Below are 6986 nucleotides of genomic sequence, written 5' to 3'. Positions count from 1 at the left end.
TGGCCAGGCTGGTCTTGAACTCCTGGCCTCAAGTGATCTACCCACCTCGGCCTCCCAAAGTGTTGGAATTACAGGCGTGAGCCACTGCGCCCAGCCTGAGGTCTTGCTATGTTGCTCAGGCTGGTCTCAAACTCCCGGCCTCAAGCAATCCTCCTTCCTCAGCCTCCCGAGTTGCTAGGACTACAGGCATGTTCCACCATACCTGGCTAAGCGACACTATTTCTGAATAACCAATATTTCACAGGATACCTTTATTTAGTGTGAGTAGGTAGGCAAAACGGTCTAACCTTTCTGAAAACTAACTATATATGTATATATATATATACACACACACACACACGTATATATATAGTTTTTGTATATGTAGTTATTTATAACTTTTCCCATTGGGAGTGTAATGGTTTACAGCTGTGAGTAGAAGAGTCTGCTAGGGGAGCAACACCCTGGGTATTCGCCGTTTAGTCCACAGTGTCTAGCTGATGCCAGGAACACAGCAAGTGCTCCATATTTGTGTGCTGAATTAAACTGATGACAACTGAACCACATTAGTTCAGCCTCAGAGAGGCAGGCTCACTCCACGGGCGCAAGTCAGTGAGGGCCTGTTGGTCCACACGGCACTACAGTGAGAGCTCAATGAAGAGGCCCCACAAGACACCATTTCTCCCCAACAGAAACTTGCTTTGTTTGTGACTATTCGGTCCTTTTGTTAGAACAGGAGGTTTCCCTCCTATCTCCCAGGAAATAATACGTACACAAATCTGTGAGTCTAGGACGTGAAGGAGACACCATTAGACGTGGCATCTTCTGGGTCAGACCAGTGCAGGGCCAGGTACAAGAAGCAGGGGCTCTCCTTCCCACGTTGGTGCTGACATTTGGGGCTTGCTTTGGTCTTCTCCCAGGAGAGATCATTTGAGCCTTTTCAGGTCTGGAGTTGTTTGAATTGACTTAAGAGGAATTTTCCGCAGAAGCGAAGCAATAAGAAGCTTCCAAGCTCCAGTATTTCCAAATAAGCCCAAATTCTAGATTTATATGGATAAAGTAGGCAGTCCTACTAGCAGACTATCATGAGGAACATGATGTACCCAGGCCAGTGGCAGGATAGCTGTGTGCCGAAATGAAATAAATGCTGGTGGTATTTCACATCCCCCACCAGAGGAAGCCAGAAAATAACAGTTACAATATTTTTTATTATTAAAGTGAGACTAGCAATTTCAACTTAGAACAGGATCAATTGTATAGCATTTCACAGTTTACAACACATTTTGAGTGAATGCTTTTTTTTTTTTTTTTAACCATTGGAACCTCACATGCCACTTCAAATAACATACAAAGAGCAGATTGTGAGCTGCAACATTACGAGGTCACAGGTCTTCATTTCCCGTGAGGTACTCGAGACCCACGTGTGACTTGTCTAAGGTCACACAGCTGGTGTTTAACAGAGCCAGTCTTCTGTTAGCCATACCTGCTGCTAAAAATTAGCCTTTGCAAGCAAAGAGAACAAAAATGTGTGGTTGGTTGTCACCCTCACACTGAACGACCATGCTGCACTTGCAGCATTATTGACACCTAAGGTTGATGACAGTCCTGTCTCTTTAAGAAGAAAAAAAAGGCCGCTGGGTAGGGGGAGCAACTGACTGCGGCAGGAGCCGCCTGGACCCAGTGCGGCTGCAGGACAGTCACGCTGGGACCTGCTGATGGCACTGGAGGAAAACAAAGACCGAGAGACCCTGATGCCCACAGCCCCCAGTAAGTCCGAGATTCCAGCTGGGTGGCCAGCGAGAAGGGCAGCTGCAGGAGCAGCGTGGGGATGGGCGGGCTCCATGGTGTGGGTGGCCATGGGTCCTCTGAGTCTTCGGAAACCAGGGCTCGGCCACTGCAGCTGCTGGGGGAGGTAAGAGGCCACTTTCTTTAACAAACCTGCCTTCGGAGAGGACAGAGGCGAGAGGGCCTTCAGCATGCTTTGCAGCTGTGAGTAATGAGCTCTTCTGAAAATGTACAGTTTGGGTTGACTGCTTGCGAATTTGTGGGTGAGGAGCGGCTGCAGGGTGACTAGAGAAATCTGCCGCGGTCAAGATGCTGGACTAGCCGCTTTGTCATTTTAATTTCCACCCGGGTTGCCAGGCACGGCCACAATGGAGCTGTTGCAGTAACGCAGTGTGGGGTCCAGAGTCTTGCTGAACAATAAGATGGGATTCTCCAAGTAGCTTACAATTAATTTGTAAAATCACTCTCACTTTAAACAGCACGCCTTCAAACAATGCCATATGTTATGGTTATCTTATATAATATTTGAAAATCCTGCTTTTAGTTAAAAATATTTCACATATTTAATTTTATTCTAGTAAGTGATCATGCGATTCTTTGACAGAGTATTCCAGCTTTAGCAACAAAACCTCTCTCTCACTGCCTTTTTTTATTCCTTAAAACAAGGTCAGTACCTCAGAGAAGAGGACTGGATTTGTTTCTATTGTAACGTATCAATTGTTTTGGCTTTAACTTTATTCTCTCTGCCTCTGAAGATGGATAAAAGCCCATTCCACTTAAGTAAAAGGCAGAAGGCAGGTTGAATCCATGTGTTTCCCAAGCGCAAGCTGCCCTGAAGTTATGTTGAAGGGGAACTCTTCATTTCTCCATCAGTGCAGATAAAAGTAATTGATTCACAGGTCATGGATTAAAATAATAATAATAAAAACTGACACTTAATCCCATTTTATTTGTCACATGACAAGTAGATTTGCCATATTGTTTTTCTTAAGCTGCCCATTGATAACCAGATTCATTCTAGGTTAATGCAGGGTCATCACGGCCCAATAGTTTTACTCAGGACCATCCAAACTGCCTTCCCTAATCTTGCCCTGAAGCCTCACTTTGGGCTGTGACAACGATCCCTGTTTCCGTTCCTCTCTCCTCCTTAGCCGTCCCTTTCATCCTTTCTTCACCTTCCTGGGCTGTCCGGGCAATTTTTTCTTTCTTTTCTCCTTGGATCTTAAAGACTCCTTCAGTCTCTTTCAAACAAAGCAAGCCGGATTTTCCACATACCCTATTTTCCTTCTATCTTACTTGAACTTTTCCATGATTAAGTATTTTCTATTCTTCACATAATAGGAAGAAAAGTCCAATTGTAGAACTTGAAGACCAAGGTTTACTTACATCCAAAGCATCTCATGAACCATTGCTTTAAGCTGGATTTGCCCCCAGAAGCCCTGGGTTCCAATCTCAGCTCTACCACGTCCTCCCTGCAGCCCCTGACAATCCATATGACTTCTGCGAACCTCAGTTCCCTCCTGTGATGCAATTATTCACTTAACGGTCACAGGGTTGAAACCAGGTGATGTGTGTGAAGGCGCTAGCGGGGTTCTTCACACAGTATCACTATTTAGTAAGAGTTTTGTCATTTTCTCACTTGGTCCACCATCTACCTAACCACCCATCCATGGTGAAGCTAAAGAGATTCATGTGCCATTTCCCTAAAGGAATACATTTTGAAATGAACTTTTGGCTGAGTGCATCTGAATGAGTTCTGATCAGTACAAAATACATATTCAGTTCTTGCTATACATGAAACACTAAGCCATCTCATCTATAAAAGGAATGCTGATGTTTCCATGTTGCAATAGGAGTATTCTTTGGAAGAGGGAAGGGCAATTCCCTTTGTACAACTCTTCCTAAATCCTGTATGACAGCACCAGTGATGATGATATTGACCGCTCCCACCATGAGCCTACATGAGGACTGTTAAATGTGATTGATGCGAAGGATGCCAAATTGGAAGTCAGGACAATTCCCATTGCTATTCTGATCTTGGACAGCCTAGGTGGCAATTTGCTCTTTGCACTGCCAATCCTGTTACTATTTTAATTTCCACTTTATGTGTCTTTCTCCTGCCGTCTTTCCTTTCCTTAAACTCTACACTTAGGATATGTGTCAGAATTTTTTTTTTTGAGACGGAATCTCGCTCTGTCACCCAGGCTGGAGTGCAGTGACGTGATCTCGGCTCACTGCAAGCTCCGCCTTCCGGGCCCACGCCATTCTCCTGCCTCAGCCTCCCGAGTAGCTGGGACCACAGGCACCCGCCACCGCACCCGGCTAATTTATTGTATTTTTAGTAGAGACGGGGTTTCACCATGTTAGCCAGGATGTGTCAGATTTTAACGTCTAGGATGGGGCCGTTTCACCTCTACCTAAGGGGGAACATAGCGAAGCTGGGAAAAGCACTGGATTGGGGACCAAAGGTGTGGCTCTAGCCCTGCTTTGGCTTCTCTTTGTGCTAATTAGAAAGCCTCTAAAGTAAGAGACATAGAATAATCTTTCGATTTCCTTCAGGTTCTGGCTACATGATTCAGATTGCTCTCTTTGGGGTAGCCTCAGTTTATAACAATTATTTGATCAAATTAAATGCTTTTGCCTCATTGATTCTTACAATAACCTTATGAAACAGGTAGCCCCATTTTGCAGGTTACAAAATGTAACCTTAAGAGAGAGTAGAACCCCAAGTATTCCTTAGTAGTAAAAGGAGAGACTGACTAGATGGTAAGACTGGATTCTCTCGGTGAGCATCAGCGAGTTCTCAGACTGAACTCTGAGCTCTGTTCCTACCATGGTGTCCCCCTCAGGGCACTTCGAGTTGATGATGATGTGAAACCCAAGGTGCCACGCTGGTTCAGGGTTTTGTCAGGAGAGATCTATGGTCCAGTTATAATAACCTTACATCCAGACATATATTTGTTTTAAATGTTCTGCTGGAGATTACACCAGGAGTCTGTCATCTAGGGCAGAAAATGAGGGCTCTACAGTCCACATAGCCTTTTAACGTGTTCTGAAATGACACTTAAAAATAAATCAAAGCCACCCTAATATAATTATTGATGATCATTTAAATTTTATAAACCTCCTTACCTCGTTAAAGTACTAAGTGCTAGAAAGGAATATTTGAATTTTATACGTATCTAGAATTTGTGCACGTTTTCCCATAGTAATAGTTTAGCCTTTTTCCTTGTTTTTAATGCAATGATAAATTTAACGATTTAAAAAACCCTAATAGGATTACAAGATAAAATACACTAAATATTGCATAAGACATAGACATACTAAAAAATAATTAACGGTTTATCTGAAACTCAAACTTAAAGTATATATGCTTATATTTATAGTTTTTATTTGCTAAATTTGGCAACATGAAATAAACAGAGCTTTGATCAATGATAGTTACTTAGAGCCTAAGGAGATTAGTTTGTTAGGTCTTTAAGCTTCAAACATAAATTACAACCAATCTTTATGAGTTTTCTGTCAATTATACCAAATATCCCTTTAGTTTGTTTGTTTATTTATTTATTTATTTATTTATTTTGAGATGTTGTCTAACTCTGTCACCCAGGCTGGAGTACAGTGGTGCAATCTCAGCTCACTGCAACCTCTCAGCTCACTGCAACCTCCACTTCCCCGGTTCGTGATTCTCCTGCCTCAGCCTCCCGAGTGGCTGGGATTACAAGTGCCTGCTACCATGCCCGGCTAATTTTTGTATTTTTAGAAGAGACAGGATTTCACCATGTTGCCCAGGCTGGTCTTGAACTCCTGATCTCCAGTGATCTGCCCACCTCAGCCTCACAAAGTGCTGGGATTACGGGCCTGAGCCCAGCCAATATTATTTATTAAATGTTTATGCTAAGTGACCATCCAGAGACAATCCTGATTATGAAGAACAGATCTATGTTCAATTTACCGTCATATTCCTGAGAGTCCCTGCTAAGAATAATAATAAAAAGTACCCAAGATTTTAATGTATTTGGAGTAAGATATACTGGGTTTTGGAACCTGGATCCACATCATACTAGTGCTGACACTTAACCTCTTGCAGCCTCAGCTTCCTCCTCCTTTAAAGGGACTCATGATAGGTTAAAAATCCCTACCTCGGGCCGGGCCAAGCGCGGTGGTTCACACCTGTAATCCCAGCGCTTTGGGAGGCCGAGGCCAGCAGATCATGAAGTCAGGAGATCGAGACCATCCTGGCTAACACGGTAAAACCTCATCTCTACTAAAAATACAAAAAGATTAGCCAGGTGTGGTGGCGGACGCCTGTAGTCCCAGGTACTCAGGAGGCTGAGGCAGGAGAATGGCGTGAACCCAGGAGGCGGAGCTTGCAGTGAGCCGAGATTGTGCCACTGCACTCCAGCCTGGGTGACAGAGTGAGACTCTGTCTCAAAAAAAAAAAAAAAAAAAAAATCCCTACCTCAATGACTGAATAACAGTTTAGTGAGCCTCTGCCATGGTTGTACATGGCCGATCCTCCCCAAAGAGTTACTTTTTAAAGAAATAATTGAATATTATTTTTCCCTTCAAAAAGTCATATATTATTAGATAATATCAATTAAGATATTATCGTGTATTGAAATGACACTTAAAATATATTTGAGTCATATAATCTATTTTTAAAATTTCATTTAACAGCTTTATTGAGATATTCACGTACCATACAATTCACTCATATGTGATGTTATTTTTATGTAAAATTTTATCTTTGAGGATAAATTGAGCTTTTGAAGGCAAACCTAAGACTCTGGGAGCTTCTTTTTTTTTTTTTTTTTGAGACGGAGTCTTGCTCTGTCACCCAGGCTGGGGTGCAGTGGCCGGATCTCAGCTCACTGCAAGCTCCACCTCCCAGGTTTACGCCATTCTCCTGCCTCAGCCTCCTGAGTAGCTGGGACTACAGGCGCCCACCACCTCGCCCGGCTAGTTTTTTGTATTTTTTAGTAGAGATGGGGTTTCACCGTGTTAGCCAGGATGGTCTCGATCTCCTAACCTCGTGATCCACCCGTCTCGGCCTCCCAAAGTGCTGGGATTACAGGCTTGAGCCACCGCGCCCGGCCGACTCTGGGAGCTTCTATTTCAGTGCCAGCCCCCTAGCCTCCTGCCTCCCACAATCAGCTCGGCCTGTTGACAAGCTAGAATCTGAGGCTAAACTACATACAAAATATGTGTAGTTTTATTAT

The 6986-nt window shown here is 43.5% G+C and overlaps 1 protein-coding gene across 9 annotated transcripts in view; it reads left to right on the top strand.

Annotated features, from left to right (window-relative positions):
* Positions 1-1619: 1619 nt before the first annotated feature.
* SACS (sacsin molecular chaperone) overlaps positions 1620-6986 on the top strand; it is a 108161-nt gene continuing 102794 nt past the window's right edge. For 4 of the 9 annotated variants that reach the window (XM_074021707.1, XM_045377199.2, XM_005585477.4 and 1 more), the window contains exon 1: positions 1620-1746. The gene's annotated coding sequence lies outside the window, so the exon portion shown is untranslated. Of the gene's footprint in view, positions 1969-6986 lie in introns of all 9 variants that reach the window. The other 5 variants (XM_074021706.1, XM_065533061.2, XM_074021705.1 and 2 more) reach the window with 3 other exon arrangements.

Source organism: Macaca fascicularis, chromosome 17 (genome assembly GCF_037993035.2).
Source record: "Macaca fascicularis isolate 582-1 chromosome 17, T2T-MFA8v1.1".
Lineage (NCBI taxonomy): Eukaryota > Metazoa > Chordata > Mammalia > Primates > Cercopithecidae > Macaca > Macaca fascicularis.
Note: the sequence above shows the minus strand (reverse complement) of the source record. Positions and strands in the feature narration are given on the sequence as shown.